Source organism: Sceloporus undulatus, chromosome 2 (genome assembly GCF_019175285.1).
Source record: "Sceloporus undulatus isolate JIND9_A2432 ecotype Alabama chromosome 2, SceUnd_v1.1, whole genome shotgun sequence".
Lineage (NCBI taxonomy): Eukaryota > Metazoa > Chordata > Lepidosauria > Squamata > Phrynosomatidae > Sceloporus > Sceloporus undulatus.
Window position 1 is genome coordinate 79,356,413 of NC_056523.1, and position 19,451 is coordinate 79,375,863.

Below are 19,451 nucleotides of genomic sequence, written 5' to 3' on the forward strand. Positions count from 1 at the left end.
GGTATCATTGATAAAGCATTTTGTACCAATTTTCCTTTATATTTTGTGAAGCAGTATATTTCAGTCCCTTTGTCCAAATGAATTCCCATTGATCAAATTGTATATTATGCCCAATGTATTTAGCCCACTTAACCATAGTATCCTTCACTCTCTCGTTTTCCATCCCTAATAAATACACTGCACCCTTCGCTTACGCAGGAGATCTGTTCCAGAACAACCCCCCCCCAAGTAACGGAAATACTACGTATGGTGGAGCCCTGTTGAAAACAATGGAGCTCATGCCTGCAGCGCAGCATGTGTGCCATTGCCTCTTCTGGCGTGCGGCTTTAAGTGTATCCTGAAAGCCGCATATGATGCGGGCATACTATATATGCACATCCAATCCACCCAGGTTTACAGGATTACTAGTATCCTACTGAGTATGGTTGTTTTGTCTGAAAAAAATCTATTTCACTGTATTTTTTTTCTTTTCTTTTAGATGCACTATGTATCTAATACCTATCTGCACAATTCAGAAACCATACAAACGTAATGCTCCCTTTTTAACAATGGAAAGCATGTGCATTTTCTGGCAGAATTTTCCTAAAATACTGTTCATAATATTATTTTCTAACCAAACCCATTTGCAGTCAAATTAATTTAAATTACTGTTTGGGTGAGGTAACACAATACATCTGATGCTGTTTTCAAAACTATGCAATGTGAGTAAGAGATACAAACAAATATCTATAGCTTAACAGTGCATGAATAAATAAGTGGTGATGTTCCAGGTGTTCAGGGAGAGGCAAAGAGAAAAGCCACCCACAAACTGGGAAAGGAGAGCACCAGAGGAAAATATGGAGCAATTTTAAAATCAACTTTCTTCCAAATTTCCTTCATATCACCCACCTGAAGAGCTGCACAGCTTATCATACTGGAACTTGTACTATACTTGCAGGAGGAAATAAAGAAGCTGCCATTGTACAACCATGCCCTCTTTGAGTTGCATTAAAACTGTGCAGCTTTTTATATTAGGTCTAAAAGCCAATGGCACAAGGTTAACATTCCTACCAAAATTGGAGGTTACAGGATAAGTCACTTCCAGCAATTTGGGTGTTGGAACTGCCTTTATGTTCCCACCATTAGCTTTGTGTTACAAGTTAATTAGCATAGGCAGATTCTAGAGCAGATATAGTAATCACTACTATAATTATGTGAAGAGAACAAGTTATCTCAAGAAAAAAAGAACCAATATTCTAGTCCTTAACTACTGTAGATACAGTGTGTCTGCGTCATACATGGGTATACCTTACATGGCTTCCAACATACACTGGAAGCCGTGCCAGAAGGAGCAGCGCCACACGCCGGAAAAGACAACGGTGCGTATGCACATGGTGCGTGTGCCGCTGCCACCACATGCTGGTGCGGGCATGAACCCCATTCACTTGAGGGACGACTGTATATCTAAGCCTCAGATTCCTTGCTACTGCAGGAACAACAGCATCCAGTGAATCTGTGGCATGCCAATAACTCCAAATGCAGATAACCTGTATAAATGCACTACTTACACTACGAGTATGTGATATTTCCATTATAATTTACCTACCAGTAATCCAGGAGTGGTACAGTGCAACAGACAGAATGCTATTCCAGTCATGGGAAAACCTATAGTCCAATAGTTTGGATGTTCAGCAACTTCATCATCTCCATTACAGGAGCGTGTTGAGTACAGCAGAAAGGGTTATGCAGTAAAGACTCAGAAATTAAAGACAAATGAATAGCTGCTTTCCAGGAAGAAACCGGAATCCGTTAAGAGCACCATTCTGTTTTCAACTATGTTTACGTAGATGTCTCTGGAAGATAACAAAGTTGGATAGAGTTGTGGCAACCACTGTGTTTCTCCTGAATATCTGGTACACAGAGCTAATCACTTGTGACAGTGGAATACCTCAAAGAATAAAGCATACTAATTCAGACCTTTGCGTTGCTAATTAAAACTGGAAACTGCTGCTACCAAAGGATTTAATCCAAGTCTCCTTTGAATCTAATCAAATTTTATTAGCTACAGAAACATCCTACTTGGCATTAAAGTCTGTTCCAAAGACCCTTGATCTGTAAACATTTAAGCAAGTTTTGCCAGCATACTGCTGAAGAGTGAAGATCATAGCCTTGAAAAATGTTTTGAGTATACAGAATGAACTCCCCCCTGAATGTAGTGAAATTTTCTTCACAGCTAAATTCCATTCCTCCTCCTCCTCCACTCCCTAGAAGAACCTTTCCCATAACCTACATCCACTAGCAGCTGTGTTATTTGCTTTCCAGTAAACACACTGATGAGACCAGCCAGATATGAAATAATAGGTCTTGCATCAAAAGTGTAAGAACATTCTGCCACCTCCTCACTTTTACTGGGTTAAACAAAAAACAGTGCTATTCACCATAGAATTTGTAGATTAGATTACACCCAGAATAGTGAGAATCTTTTAACAGCTAGGCCTTTTCCTTAAAAGCCAAATCCAGAAGAAAGGAAACCTGCAGTGAATTCCATAATAAGGACAATGCATACCTTCCAGTACTGAATCCGCTGTAAATAGATACAGGAAGTTGTTACACAAGCCAGGTCAGAGATAAAACAAAAACAACAACAACAAAAGAAATCTCTGTTAAATGTGTTGTGACTGATAAGCACACCTGCCTGTCCCCACTTGCAGCCAGGATTCTATACATTCCCCAAACTCTTTGCTGTGGCAGTTGAAAAGCACTTCTTCACAGTAATCTTATGGAGAAAACTGCTAAAACAAAAAAGAGACATGTTTTTGTACAACAGAACAGTCTAATGCACAATACTGGTACAACACACTAGTTAAGAGACAATTTGCAAATCAGGAAGTCCCTAGCTTGAACCTTGGCTCTGTCATGATCTCACTAGGCAACACTAATTCAACCACCTGCAATATGAAAACCAATGTTGGTGCACCTTACAGTGTTGTTGTAGGGACTGTAGCTAAACACATGAGAAGTGTTTTGAACATTCAGAGTGCCATAGAGAAGTTATTACTGGTTCCCATCACAATGCACATATGGCTGAATAGATTTATTCCTATTTTCTGAAGTCCTTGAACAATTCATTAGATATTCTTTTCAGGCCTAACTATTATTTCACAGATACTTTATTAGTAATCTGTGGCATTCTCTAGTCCAGACAGGACAGGCTGGTCTATGAAGAGTTGGTCATAACTCAAGGAAGAGTTATAGTTTATGGACCTTTGGTCTCTTCTAGAGATATCATTCCATAAATTATAGGGCCAGAAACATGACACTGAAACTGAACAATCATTTTTAAAGATCTTAATCTCAACCAGATACGTACTGAAAAAATATGCCTAGTTGTAAAGAAAAAGAAAAACACTCATTCAAATGAAACAGTTGCCAGATTAAACTGTACTTTCATCAGCATTACTTGGGACCTAAATAATGAAGTGGGCACCAACACACAACATTCAAGAGACATTCTGCCATTTTTGGAGTGTCAAGCTGTGAACCGGGAAAGCAAGTACAGAGAGCTCCCTGTACTTAAAGAGGAGAGAATTGAAATGTATCCATAAGCTCAGAAGACAGGTTTGTTCTGAACTACAAAGAGTAATTTCATTCACAGACTTTATGAAGGCCCTATTTTAATAATACATATGAGACAATGTCCTTCTGATAAGCATTTAATTATATCAGCGTCAGACAATATTCCCAAAGGAAGATACACATTCCTAACTGTTCACTAAACAGATTACCTTGTTAATGAGGCTGTGTTTTGACTAACAGTTCTAGACGAATTTCCTTCTACATTCCCACATTTTGTGCTACATTTAATATGAAGCAGTTTTCCTAATAAGGAAAAGCATGCTTGGCACTAGAAAAAGCAACTAATAGAAGCATTCTGTGCACAGACCTAATTTGTTGCTGTATCTACAACAGTTGTGTCAATTCCAAACTGTCATTAATCTTGCCAGTCACTGGAGTGATGCTGCCACATGAAGAGAAGGAAATAAAGTGCTTGGCCCACTAGCAAGTATGTGTGATGTTCTGGATTTATTTAGAAAATGTTGTTGTATGTTGTAAAGTAGAGTTATGTATACCCTGTGTAGTAGATACTATAAAGTAAGGGAGGGGGTGACAGAGAGAAATGTTGGGAATGAGTGGTGGCTGGTGGGATATCTGAGGGGATTTTGAAAAGGATGGTAAATGACAATTGGTCAGAATGTGAGAGTAGAGTCTCAGAGTTGGATGGGTTAGGAGAGTTGGGCAGGGTCAGAGATAGAGGAGAGTTACAGTCAGGGTTACAGATAGGATATGAATGAGAAATGGGTGTTAGAGTTAGCATCAGTCGGGATTTTTATAATATTAAATAAATAATCTGTAATGTTATGTGAGGAGTATGTTCAATTTCTGTTTGAAAAATTATTTTTGTATTCTACACTTGAGCCTCCAAAAAGGCTACATATTGGAATGGTAGCAGCAGTTAATACAGGGTTGTAGTGTCCTCTGTGGAGATAAGATGAATAAAGTCTTGCACAGGAACCATGAGGATCCTAAAGCTTCCTAAAAGGTTGCCACATCTGTTGCCATAGTGGTGGAAGACCTCACATTGGTGGCAGATGTGGAGATAAATGGAATCCTTCACATTTGGTGGCAGAGATTAGGATTAATGGAAAACCCTACGATATGCTCCTGATTAGCACACCAATTAATACACACAGCAGAGCACATAACCTCTCAAATACACTGGATATTTCAAAAGTTAGTAGTGTTCACAGAACTAGGGAAAGTTGCCTCCAATTCTCTCTGCACTTATGTTTAAGTAACTGACTTCTCTTCACTAGATCTTTTATGCAGGAATACATATTTATTCACTCAGCACTTTCTACAACAAGAGTGCTCTGCGCTAGTAAGAGATAAATGGCTTTCACAAGGATTTGCAAAGCTTGACAGAAATCAAGAAAACAGATGAGTGAAAAGAAAGGACAGGGAAAGCATCAATTTCTTTTAAAAGGAGCATGTCTGGCATAGTGATAACACTGAGCAGTCCAGTGCAGTGAGAGAGCCTGGTGGTGTCGTAGTTTGGACTAGGACTACAGGAGACCAGGGTTTGAATCCCTGCTAAGCCATGGAAACCCCCTGGGTGACCTGGGGCAAGTCATACTCTCTCAGCCTAAGAGGAGAGCAGTGGCAAACCTCCTTTCAATAAAACTTTCAAAGAAAACCCTACAATAAGGTCATCATAAATCAAAAATTACTTGAAAGCAAACAACAGCAATTAGCTCAATGTGACTGTGAAAGTTTCTGTGTCCTCATAATCACAACTGCACAGTATACAGCAGGTATTTCCTTGTGTGAGGAGTATGCTGTTTCATCATTTTTCAGCTTTTTGAGGAGACCTAAATTGCCTGCAAAGCCAGCCAGATCTGAGTTGTCCTACAGTCAACCATGAGCTTCTTTATTTACAGAAAGAAACTATTGTACAGATCAGCAACATTCACAAAACAAGTAGCCAAGACTGCATTGTCTCCACCTTTTTTCACCAAATGTAGTAAGTCATCTGATCCTATCCAGAACTTTCTAGTCCCACCTTCCTGTCTGAAGATGAAAATAGAAAAGCCACAGAGAGAGGCCTGACTGACTCCAGGAATCTAAAATAACCATGCCAAACTGTTTGAGACATTAAAAATAGTTTCCATCCTAAATTTTAACTGTGTTAGAGACAGCTACATATAACATGCCTAAATGCTGAACCTAAAAGGTGAGCTGTCTTATAATATTTATCTAGAGATTTATCTAAAGCAAGGGACAGCAAGTCAGAATGCTGCCTCTTAAAATTATCTGTTCTGGGCAAAATTCCAAGCAGTGTCAGTTGCCCTGCTAATTTAAGAGATTATATCCTTATTTTAGACAACTAAGCATCAAGAGAGATTCTCCCTGCAGCCAATGAACTGTTCACATCTACAAGCAGAAAGAGCAAACAGAAAACCAATTAACTACAGCAAAGAAAATTCTCATGAATAAAGGAAACAATACTGATGAGTTCACTAATATAAGCGTGTGTGTGTGTGTGTGTGTGTGTGTGCCCTCAAGTTGCCTGTTGATTTATGGCAACTCCATAAATTTCTTAGGGTTTTCATAGGCAAGGAATATTCAGGGTGGTTTTGCTTGTTCCATCCTCTGAAATATAACCTTATTCCCCCAAGTGGTTTATGTTCCAAAAGAATATCTGAGCTAAAAAATTAACATTGAAGTAAAGTTTTCAATGTAGTTACCATATAGTATAAATCACATAATTATATTTGAAGAGTCCTAAAAACAGTAATCCAAAACACCATGCTTGTGGTTTGTCACCAAGTGCCCTAATTTCACATGATAACTCTATGAGCTCCCTTCTTTGACATTCCTTGCTTACAAAGGGCAGTCTTCCACTCTAACATTCCTAACATTCCTGTGTTGAGGTCCAGTTTCAGATAAAGACACAAGTTTAAAGAAACACTGATTAAGGCTTAAGTTCTATGGCCCACAATCTTGAGAGGAGCTTCATCATCAGGATGGAACTTACACTCCAAGAGGATCCATAGGAGGCACCAGTGTGCTGGCAGAAAGCTCTGCTAGTATAGACTGATGCTTCACTGATGGAATGACAGGGCAGGTGATGGGGCTTGGATCTACAGCACTCAAATAATCTCCTCTCTCCAACAATCCCTCTCAAAGCAGAAAAGCTCTGTCTGTCCTAGAGCTGGTGTAATGTTTTTCCTTCCACTGGTGTCAATGGGAAGGAAAGATTTATTTTAAATAATGTAATGGGACAGGGCAAACCAACCTGTTGTGCTCTCTCTCTCTCCTCTCATCCAAAACATTTTCTGCACAGGTCAAAGTTTAGGAGGTTTCCCTATGACAGATAATCTCTCTCACATAGACACATGAGGTATTTTACTAAACAGTAACGATGATGACTTCCTACGTTTGTATTTCTTTAGAATTTCTTTTGGCAAGTCAGTCCTGTGCTAGATTTTATAATTTTCTTCACATCACATCATTTAATCAACAAACATTCCACATAGGTTATAACTACATCACCACCAATTCAGGAATCGGTTGAGTATTTCATCTTTGTGCCTGCTAGATATGTACCAGCCTACCTAAACCATAGTACTACTTTCTCCTACTACTACTTTTATGCTTTAGCATCTATAGTCCCCTCTTTAAACACAGGCTCCTGTGGAACTTGTATAAGAGGATGCAGGTTCAGAAAGAAAGGATTCTGGCCCTGCACTTCCACTAAGGACTATAAACATGCTGAAAATATTTATGTTACTTCAAAATCATTGTGGTATATTTCTTCATATCTGCAGCTTCAAAATTTATTTCCTTCAGGAAACTCTTTTCACAGATTGCTCTCTGACTTCTTCTAGTGACCACCTTCCAGTCACATGGGGCTAGGTCCATGGTCCTCACCAAAGCCCTATGTAAACCAAGTGTATCTTGGCTTAGAATATTAGTCATGCTCTCATTGCAGAACCCAAAAATTCCCTGAATGCAGCTGGAGGGGGAACTGTCTTATAGTATTGAACTCATCAGATGAGAATCACTTGCTGTTCAGGCTTCCTTTCCACCCCACCCAAAAAAAGGCCTCTGGCAGCTTCACAACACAGCCCAAATAACTTGTTCAGAGCTTTATATTCTACTTTAAAACTCCCTGATTCAGTCCCACTTTCTAACAGATGACAAAATGAAGTGTACAAAAGAACTTCATATATCATATATCATAGTTCTAAGCTGATAAAGCAGATTTATGCGGAGGTTAAAATGAACGCTCACACCCAAAGCATGGCAAGATCATGTTTTGTACACTTTCTAATGAAGTAATTCTAGTAAATCTTTAAAGATTAAAAGAACAACTAGGACACTGATATTTTAGTAATAAAAAAAGAATATAAAAACATGGAAAAATACAAAAAAACCCACAGAAAACTATTTCTCATTCAATAAAAGACGGGGGGATTAAGCAGCTTCTTTGATAGTGGAACTTTGAAGAAGTATATTGCTATACTTTCTTAAAATCAAACAATGATACCTGAATGAATTATTACCATATATACTCGACTATAAATCAACCTCATGCATAAGTTGAGGGTAATATGGGGCCCAAAATTATATATTTTGATATGACCTATGGATAAGTCGGGGTAAAACCTAGGTACATGTAATGAAGGATGTAAATGACAAAGCAAAAGAAAACAATGCCAACAAACTTAGAAAATTCCAGCAGGCATAACTATTTGTGCTCATACTAAAGGCTGGATAGATGAGAGAGTAGAAGGGGATCAGTGCTTCCAGGGCAGATTAAATACTTGTCTTTCACCAAGGGACCCAAGGATAAGTCGACTCAGGTTTTTGGGGTCAATTTTTTAACCTAAATTTCTAGACTTATACATGAGTATATACAGTAAATAAGTGAAGAAGTACTTTCCAATATATACAAATATGAGTTTCTTCTGGTTTTCAATAACAATTCTATTGGCTAGGGACTTAAGGGCTACTTTAAAGTGTACCCAGTGTATATTCAGTGAGATTTGCTAGTTTCCTCTAGGAAGACCCTCCTTCCCTAAGCCACATCTTTTTTAAAATTCCTCATAGAACAGGGGTTCAAGAGAAGCTTTCTATTAAACATTGGGGAGGGTGTCTCACTAAGAACAAAACTCTAAGGTTTCTGGGAGATACGTGGAATTTGTTAGGTTTTCTGGAGTCAGAGTATCCTTTTCTAAATCTAAATAAAATCTTCTTTTTCTTCATGACATTATTGACCACTTGTTTGTTTTATACCCATTGCTTCGTATGCCAAATTAGGATACATTCAGGTACAACAGGATGCAGAAGTTTTCACAGTGCACTCTTGCTATCTATGGGACATCTGTTCCAGATTCCCCCTGTGGATAGAAAAAAACACGAGACCTTAAGTCTTGTTCTTCTCAATGGGTGTGCACTCCCACTTGTACCACCATGTGCGCGCACACACCCATTGAGAAAGCCTGGGGTTGTCGTCTACTAAAAGCAAGCCTACACTTGGCACAAGCACACTGTCCTCTTCTTTCAGAATATTATCATAAACACTGAGACATTTATATTTTTTAAATTTAATAAACAGAAAACCATGCAATTTATTGGCTTTCTGTTTTAATTGGATTATTTTAATTGTTTTTAAAGTGTTATTTAATGTGTTTGTGTTTATATTGAGCTGGCTTGGGTCCCAACATGGGAGAAAGGAGGGATAAACATAAACAAATTTCCAAGTTAAGTATCTGGTATATTTAATGTTCGCAGTGTAAGCTCACAAAACTGCATGTATGTCCATATTCCTTCACCCCATGGCTTCAGAACTTTTTGCCTGAAGTCAAGGACATATTTATGCAGCAGGATGGTAAGAGACAGCCACTGCTATGCCAAAGCCAAGCAGCTTCCTGACAAGATCTCTGAATTCAGGATCGTTTTTTAAAAAATTATGATGTAAGCAAATGGTTTTTATGTTGAGGACTGAGGCTGAAAGTGGGTTTCCAAAAGTTGCATTATTGCTGCTTGCTTCTTACTAGTTGCGAGTCATGGACAACAAGCAAGACATGTTAAAAATGACTGAGGAAGTTGTGACTATTTCATGAATCTGAGTATGCAATCCCACTGATGTGAATAGTCTGAGAGTACAATAAAACATCCTTTGACTGCTGAGCTGTTAACAGTTGACTAATTAACATGTGATTTATTTTCTTAGTATTATACTTTTAAGCCAGGCTGTCATGAGGTTCCAAGCCAAATGCCTTTCCCACAGCATTACAAGGAATGTCTCTAACTAATTTTGTGGGAGTGAAGGCTTAAATATACAAGGGAGTATTGGGAGTGAGTTCTAAGAAACTAAAAATACAATGATCACAGCAGGTAAGCAGCAAGTCTATAAAGCCCAATGTTAATATTTGAGGCTAACAATTCTTGCTCATAGTTCCTTATACGCAATGAAAATAACGACAATACAAATATGGAGTTACAAATATGGAAGGCTATCTATTCCAAGTATCTGGCCTGGGCTCAGGGGCCAGAGTATTCAAGTGGTTCAGAACCTTCCTCAATGATTTTCTGTTGTTGTTGTTGTGCCCTGAAGTAATTTCTGATTTATGGCAACCCTAAGGCAAACCTATTATTGTGTTTTCTTGGCAAGATTTGTTCAGAGAGCTTTGCCATTGTCTTCCCCTGAGGCTAAGAGCATATGACTTGCCCAAGATCATCCAGTGGATTTCATGATCAAGCTGGAAATAGAATCCTGATCTCTAGAGTTGTAGTCCAACACTTCATCCACTACACCATACTGGCTCTACTGTACCAGAAATCAGTGTGGAGCCATTATTTTCATTATTATTTTTTATTTTTTATTAATTTTAATGCATAATATACATACTCAACATATATACATACATAAGTGTGGAGCCATTCTTGAATGGGGCTATATGCTACTTAAAGGATCTGGTACAGAACTCTGAGATGTTACTGGACTTAGTGTATGTCAAATTAGAAGAAGCAGGTGAGGCCAGGAGTGCTTCTGTACAAAAATTGGCTTGTACACAACTGGTGTACATTACCCCAAGTGAAGTAGTCTGGCTTCAGCTATTCTTCCAGTACAGTATTTATCTTCTCTGGACTATTGTGATAGGTTTTTCATAGAGCTTCATATGAAAACTGTGCAGAACTTCAAACTTGTACAAAACATACAAAAACTTGTACAAAACCCTTGTGGGTACCAGAAAGTCTGAGACCATAATGTCAATTTTTGTCCCAGCAGCATTGGATTCCAATAAGTTTTTCAATCCTGCTTTTAATTTTAATTATTTCAATCTAGATCCATTTTGATCTAGTTTCAGGAATGGTTATTGGACAGAAGTTACTTTAGTTGTGTTGTGGACAATCAGAAACCAGACATGGAGAATGTCTTCCTATTGGTTCTGCTAAACCCCTCTATGGCTTCTGATAACACACACAGTATCTGTCAGAGTTGCCTGTCTAGGGTGAAACCTGGATATTCTGTTTCACAGTGGTTCAGTTCTTGTACTTCCTAGAAGCACAGTTTAGAAGGTGGTGCAAGGGGCCAATTGTTTGATGCTGGGGCCAACACCTCATGGTGTCCCACAAAGGTTCTATCTAGCCCTATATGGCTTGGGTCTATCTGAAGGACCGTATCACCATTAAAGAGGCATGTCTCTCTGTCCCACCACTTTCTCAGGCTTGTTTGGTGAGAACAAGGAACAAGGAAGGTGGCTGCCCCTCCCTACAGAGTCCAGGAAGGCTTCCACCTTGCTGTCTTTTGGTCAGCAACTGAATACATCATTGTACTACCAGGCTTTTAGAAACGGAATGAGATGGGCATTTAATGATGTGCTGTGCTTTTCATGCTTTGTATTGTCTTTTAATTAATGTTAATGTTTTTAATGTTTAAATTGTAATAGTTTTTAATCCTTTTAATGTTTTTTAATATGTTGTTTATTATCTTGAGCCCAATTATTGACAGAAAGGCAGGATATAAATGAATAAAATAAAAACAACTGATAAATGAGTAAGTGAATAAATGACAAAATGAATAAAATAAAAACAACAACTGGCCCTCCACAATGCTATTTAAGCTGCTTGTCTGTCTACCTTTCTCTGTCCATGAAATACTTTTTTAAAGTTCAGACATGCCTTTGTTGTTGAAGAGGTTTTAAGATGTTGAGCAATAATTAGATCTTTTATTTCTTGCCTTTGCTTTTATGTGATACAGACCGAAACAGCAGCAGAGGTTTTTAAAATCTTATTGAATGTAAGTCCTAAATTAGGAAATTAAGAAGGGCCCCTGCCTGCCACTAATTGATGGGCGGCGGATGTGCACACACATGTACCTTCAAGTTGTCTGTTGACTTGTGGCAACCCCATTCATTTCATAGGGTTTTCATATGTAAGGAATATTCAGAGATGGTTTTGCCAATAACTTCCTCTGAAATATCACCTAGAACACCTGGCATTTCCTCTGAAAACTTTAACTTATCACCAATAAAACCCTGAGATAAAGTTGCTTCTGAAATACTTCTGAGATTTTAAAAACTACCAATTTGTGCACAAGGCAACAGATTTTAAAGCACAGCAAACGGTGAAAACTTGAAGTGAACCAGATATGACTTGCACCTTACACACAAGTTTCTGGCTTAATTTGGCCAATTCAGAATGTAGGGCTGGATATTTGCAAAACAGAGGGGGATGGAAGCAATAGAGAGAACTGTGGGAATATCCCAACTGTAATTAGACTACTCCTCTGTGCCATCCAGAGATTGAGAAGTTTATACCTACCATGAAGGTTCAATCTTGGATGGCCCAGAGGAGCAATCCACACCCTCCCTATTTGTGGCTGTATAAGAACATATGTAATGGCACCTTCACATAGGGAACACAGGACAATGGCAAGCTCTGGAATGAAACTGTGAAGGTACAGGAGTTAACAGATAACCCTGAGTTTTAAGAGTCCTGCTAAGCATGATGGCATGTAGGGAATAACCCAACTGTGAGTGGGTTGCTCCTCTGTGCCATCCAGATATTGCCTTAAGTATTTATTTGAAAATGAACTGGCCATAGGTATGATCAGCTATATTGAACTGTTCATTGTGTAACTCTCTCCCTTCAGTGGGAGCATTTGAAGATGTGGTGTTGTCACACTAATTATCCTCATAAGTTTATTTTCAGAATTAAAACCATATACAGGCATATACACCTCAGTTAACAAACCTTCTGACCAAGAAGCTCCTTTTTACAAAGCATTTTTATGCCTGCCTAGACCCCCTTTTCCTTATCTTTTGTCTAGCTGAAGGTCTTTTTAGCTGCATCAGCTTTGGGAAGATGATGGAGAGTGGAGAAACACAGATGTGTGATGTCACATTGTAGCTGTGTGTCTGGAGTAAGTAATGCAATAAAAACTGAGCTGGGAAAGAACTATTCTAGCTCATTCTACTGTGGCTGTGTGTATTTTCATCCAACAGGCAAAGTAAACAGCAGTTGCCTCCAGAATCCAATATTGAACATGCAAAAATAGCAAAACAGAAAGAAAAGGTGAGAGCAGGTAAGTCTGCCTTCCCCAGCTAGCTCCCACATTTTAGGGGGAAAGTATAGATGTCAAAGTTTGCCCACAAAAATGGGAATCATAGGAAAAGTGGAAAGTAGTGAAACAAAAAAGTAATCTCTTGATGCACTTTGGAAAAAGCCTTCAAACAGTCTCTAGAAGGTTAAAATGTTTTTGTTTACTTATGCAAGACTTACCTGACCTAGTTGTTTCATTTCACAATTGCATATTGCTAGTTTTGAACAAAAAGTTGCTGAAACATGTTGAATTGCTGTTCTTGTCTTTGGCTTAGGAACCTATCCCTATTCTTTCCATGTTCTTTCTGCTTCTGGTACCAAATTTTCTGTTAAAGAAATAGTGTCCAGGAATTCATTGACTTTAACTGAGGTATACTTGCACTCCAACAATATAAATATAAAACAGTAGTTGTCTTCGAGGCTTTCAGTTTTTCATTCTTATTTTTGATAGGACTCCCACCTTCACCTAAATCAAGAGCTCAGAAACAGCCAAACTATATTACTAAGGGGTGAAATGGGGTCCTAACTCATGTTCTGAGAACTGGCCTACCTAATCACAATCTGTGAGCCCTATTCTAGCAAACACCCAGTTCATAGAAAAGGAACTGCCTCTAGCTTCTAGTTCAGATGACTTTGGGCTGTGTGCAGAAAAGGAAACAACCCACTCTTTTCTTGCCCAATTTTCTTGACAAGAAAAAATTGTAGGGGCAAATTTGTACCCCTAACTCCTGCATCTCCATTAGACTCTCTTCTCCCATCATAGGCACATACGTCAAACTGGAGAGAATGTTATGGGAAGGGAATGGGTTAAATACCCCTCTCATTACTTCTCCCAACCAAACTGTAGCCATCTTTGTGACTTTTCAGCTATGTGCCAGTCACTCTGCTTCCCAACTGAGCAAGTGATACAATCTTTTAAGTGTACACAATAGGTGGATCACCATATGACACTGAGGCATTTTGTAGATCCACAAATATATTCCTTACAATGGCTGCTTCTTCTCTCCTCTGTACCCTAAAGAAAAGAGAAAACAATGAATTCAAGCAGCTTTGACATTTATTACTCCCTGGATCATGACTATAAACTCTATTTTCATTCATATTTTATCCTTCTTCCAAGGAGCTGAAGCAAGTGTATGCACATCCTTCTGTCATATATGAACAACTCTGTGAAGTAGTATAAATTCAGTGACAGACTCAAGGTGAGCCAGTAAGCTTCATGACTAATTCTGATCTGAACCCCAGTTGTCCAAAAGTCTAACGCAAGGTGCAGAGATGAAGGACTCTAGGAAACTGTATCAGAACATGTTAGTGGAGAGATCCAAACAACCAATATTTGTTAATCACAGCTATTGTGGGCTGCATATTCAAAAGGAGGAGAGGAGAAGGATAGACCTCACTGCGTTTTTGCTCAGTCTCCCATTTTGACTGGAAAATCTTGTAGACAGCAGAAAGTAAATAATTGAGCCCTGCCCGATTTTTCCCTTCCCTTCTTTGGCAAGGTTCCTAGTTCAAACCAGCACTTTGGAGCAAACATTTAAGTAGTAACATTTCTTCGTAAAAGTATCTAGCTTATTACAAATACAAATATTGCACTGTAATGGGCAGAAGAGATTTTAGTAAGTATTTTGTGTTTCCAAGCATATTACAAAAAATGAAACTTGAAAGATTTAGTCAAAAACAGGAAACAATTAATTTTTTCAAAAATCTATAATCAGGCAAATGTTTTTAGTAGTGTTAGAAAACTGAGCAAGCTTTCAATTTCACAAAATTATTTAAATGAAATTGAAATATATCACAGATTTACCTCCTCCTTTTTAATGAGACACTTTTACTCAAATTTAAAACAGAAACAAATATTGGGGCTGCACTAAGAGAACTAAATAATCTTGCATGGCAAAAGTCTGATTTCATATTAGAATCATAACAGTAAAGCTCAGAGTATAATTTTCATCTAACAAAAGTTATAAAGGATCATAAGACTCTTACATCTTGTCATACTGCAATTTGGTAAGGATTTCTTGCAGAACAAATTACCATAAATCATCTCACAGATGAAAATTTATATTCCCCACATTTGGATTTGTAAAATATTTGTAAAATATTTGCACTTTTAACAGAATTATCAACTGTATCCTGAGTTAGAGGTATGGAAATCCACCAATGCAATAGCATTTTGTCATACTGTCTCCCGTACTGTAGTCCCCCTGAGAAGCCTGCACAGGATCCTCAAGAAATAAGGAAAAGCCAAGTACAATTTGTTTGCATGAACTAATGTGTGGTACACTAGAAGTTACAGTTAAAAAAAGGGTGCAGGAAAACCTGTTGCACAAGTGACCATCTGCTCAAGTAATTCAGGGTACTACCCAAGAAACATACAGTAGGGAAATTATCAAGCACTTGAAAAGGGGGGGGGGGGAGAATAATCAAAAGCCCTACCACTAAGCAGATGAAAAGAAAATCAGTCTGTGTATCAATCAATCCAAGCCAAACCTGAATTATTAAGTAAGAACTTTATTAAGTTTGATGAAACAGATACCTGCTCTTAAAATCTGTATAATGTTGTTGCATGAGATTAGTTTTCACAGCTGGCTAATAAAAAAATGCCTACCAAGGCCAGCCAGAACTTGTACGCTCATCTGTGTGCACAGTATGATTATAGCTCAAGAATGACTAGTTAGAGGCTTAGTGCGTTCCAGACCATTTTTCCTGACTTACACTCTGTGACAGAATCTATACAGAATAATAATCAGGAGGCACTTTGTAAGTATGAAAGAATAACGAGATATGTGAACCTTTAAGGGATCCCATCATTCTTGGAAAACACTCTTACTCTTAAATCTTGAAGATAGAGCTGCACTTGTTCTCTCAAGTAGAACCCTCGTTTTGTTTTGATCAAGTCCTTTAGAGTTCTACAGGATATATTTTATGGAAGAATACTATCCTTTCCAGAACAGTAGTTATATTTTACCTCACAAAGAACTCAGGGAATCAGAATCTTTCCTTCTGGAATACATGCAGGTCAAAATGTGAGACAATTTGATACGCCAAAGGGATGTCAAATGAAGGCACAGAGATAGGTAAGTGTCCTAGAGGTCTGCTAGCAACATTACTTTGTTCATACTTGTCATGCAATAGCAGCCACACTGTTTCTCGAAACTATTCTCTGTTAAGATTATGGCAAAAAGTACCAAGTAAAAAACAAAACTACAGGATTTGATTATCTGCTCAGCATTTTCTAGTTTTACCAATTTGTCCTCAGCTAGTTCAGAAGCATGGTAGCTCAAACAACAGCTGACAGGACATCAGAAGAAGAAAAGTTCTGGAAGACAGAAGAAAGGCAGATGTTAAGATCTTCGAAATTTAGGAAAGTTCATGAGACATAAAGGAAAGAAAGCAGAATATAAAAGATATTTTCCTCTGTATTACTGTGCCAAAAAACTGCCACAATGCTTTTTAAGGAAGGGTGGACACCTCTGGCAGGTCTAGTGACCTATTTTTGCCCCAAGACTGTGGGAGCCCCACACTCCCAAAAATGCCAAAAAGGGGCTGGGGTTGGAAGTAACTGGAAGTCCATTTCTGTTTTTGAGCAACGATTATATTTGGATGTTCATTAATACAAAAGAGTCCAAGGAACTATTTAGGCTGTATTACCTGTCTTGGAGATGTCCAGAAAATGCAGGTCACTGTAAGGAACAGAGTCCATCAACTTGCCTGCCAATAGTTGGCTTTGCTTGTCATAGCTTTGCTTGCTTGCTCACAATGTATTACAGAATACTGCTGCAAAATGATGGGACATGTAGTAGTGTGTTAAATGCTCAGTCTGTTTTCCACATTCTTTTGTAGTAAATAAGCAGGAGGGAAGGGAGTTGAGGCAGTGCGCACAGATCCAATGTCAATCTCCTGAGAATGGATGGTGTGAGAGTGGAAGAAAGAGCACTCAGGGGAAAGGAGAGTGTTTTGGTTGCATGACAAATACGAATGCAACCTGCTTAAAATTTAAATTTATGTATGCTTTAATTGTGAGTTGTATGCCTTAAAGTCATTTCTGATTTATGGCAACCCTAAGGTGAATTTATCATTCAGCATTCTTATAAGATTTTTCAGAGGAGGCTTATTATTGCTTTCCCCTGCAGCTGAGAGTATGTGACCTACCCAGTGGGATTATGTGTTCTTAATGCTGTTTCTGTAGCACTGGCAACACATGTCTGTATCTTAACATCTATATAGTTTCCTGAATAAAGCTTTTCTGGTTCAATACTGAAAGCTTGGGTTTCTGAACTGAAGTAATCCTGAATAAGGCAGTCACGCTCTCTGCCCATTTTTTAACCAGAAAAAGGACAGTTGGAGAGAGGGTCAGAGGCCACAATATTATTGTTGCTGTTGTTGTTAATAGTTATTTATACCCCATATTTTTCCAGTTTGAGACTCAAGACAACTTTCAGAAATAAAAACATATCGCTAATAAAATTATAGTATGCTGAAGTTTAAAAAGCAACAAAATTAAAAGCAGTTAAAAGCAAAGCATTAAAATAAGGACTACAAATATTAACAAAATAGCACATGAAAGGCCGCTTTCCCTGAGTAGTCAGCCTTCCAAGGCCTGCTGAAACAAAAAAGTCCCTAGCTATCTACCAAAGAATAGCAAGGAAGTCTAACCTCTCTGGGAAGGGAGTTCCAGAGCCTGGAAGCAGCTGCCAAAAAGATCCTCTCCCCCCCCCCCCCAAAAGAAGGCTGCATGTTTTCCAATGATGTCCTAAAGATACATCTCTATACAATACATATTTAAGTTCTCAGTTCAATGCTGGAGAAATATTTTCCTTCAAGAAATATTCAAGTTCCTCTTTTATTCCATCCCCAGGACACCACCATCAAAACAGAGCAATATATAATCTGTCTGTCCAACCATTATAGATAGGAAAGATCCAACACAACCTGAATACAGATGTGGATCACAACTACTAGACCCCATTGTAGTCCCTGAATAAAAATATGCAGATACTGCCTAAACTGACAGCTGCATCATTTTTTCAAGTGACTGCACAACTGAAAAGCTGATTCTCAAGATACCTAAATGAGCTTTTTTAGATTGTAAACTGCTTGGGGCACAAACCTATCCTCTTGAACTCTGACACAGAAATATAGTATAATGACATGTATTATTATTAAATAATATAGCTACCACTTTTTTTTTTCATTCTGTAAGTTAGCTTTGTAGATATTCCCAAACTGGATCACAAAATCACATAGCTAGCCAGCCACCTGTGTCATATCAGTGGCACTGAAGAGTGACCACTCCTCTTCTAATTTATACATAACTTTATATTCCAGACTTTTAAAAGTCTGCTATTAATGCAATTTTCAGTAATGTTTGTCTCCAACCTAGCCTGTCTTTTTCAATTTAGCACAAATTTGGCAAAAAGATTCCAAAATTTGAAGGCTGACATGTCTGCATGAATAAAGATAAAATATATGTTCAAGAGTTTGTCTTGAAGATGAAGAAATCATAAATGAAATAAATTGTCACAGATGTAGTTGAAGAAAGAGCTAGAAAATGACAAATAAAAAACAAGGGCTGGTGAAGAATTGGTCTATCAAGGTAATTTCCTATCTTGGGAAAAGTTTTGCTATCAGCTTCCTAATAATATCTAATGGTACAGATTTTGAAATGTTTTATGATAAAGTACATACAAGAGTTAAAACTATGCAGATGTTTGCAGGAAGTACTGTCCAAGTCACCAAGAAAAGAAGAATGATATTTTTTTCAAGTCATTCAGGGAAGAAGAATGCTAATTTTTGCAAGAGGTGGCAAAACCTCTTGCAAAAATGGTTCTAGTTTTCTTCTCCAAAACTGGAAACTGCAAAGAATTACAGATAAACAGTGTTGGCAAATTTTATTCAAATCCTATTAGATTCAGTATTACTTGAGCTCTAGAAGTGCCTGACAAAAGATGAGCCTTTGGAGTTTCACAGTTGGTCTTTTAAAAGTTTCAGTTTAATAAGCAAAGTAACTTTCAGAGTCATGGTAATAAGGCTAATTCCTTTCCAGTGAGTGGGTGGAGGGAGGGAGAGGGGACTGTAAATGGAACAATTGTTTGCCTATGAATGTACTTTGCAAATCAGCTCAGCCTTCACATTGCTTCAAAGCAACAAGACATTAGCCTGATCGTAAATACTTTGATCTGATGTTCACCCTCTCCCAAGTTTTCATCACCTCGTTTACAGCATGGTGCCCCCCCCCCAAGTCTTTGTATCAACCCACTGGGGCCCTTCTACACGATCTAACTAAATATGAGGCA

At 38.2% G+C, this 19,451-nt stretch overlaps 1 protein-coding gene across 3 annotated transcripts in view; it reads right to left on the reverse strand.

Annotated features, from left to right (window-relative positions):
* DAG1 (dystroglycan 1) overlaps positions 1-19,451 on the reverse strand; it is a 108,927-nt gene that overhangs the window by 64,702 nt on the left and 24,774 nt on the right. Inside the window, exon 1 of one of the 3 annotated variants that reach the window (XM_042449043.1) lies at positions 1,586-2,020. The exons of the other annotated variants lie outside the window; for them this stretch is intronic. The gene's annotated coding sequence lies outside the window, so the exon portion shown is untranslated. Of the gene's footprint in view, positions 1-1,585; positions 2,021-19,451 lie in introns of those variants that run through there. 3 annotated transcript variants of the gene reach the window in all.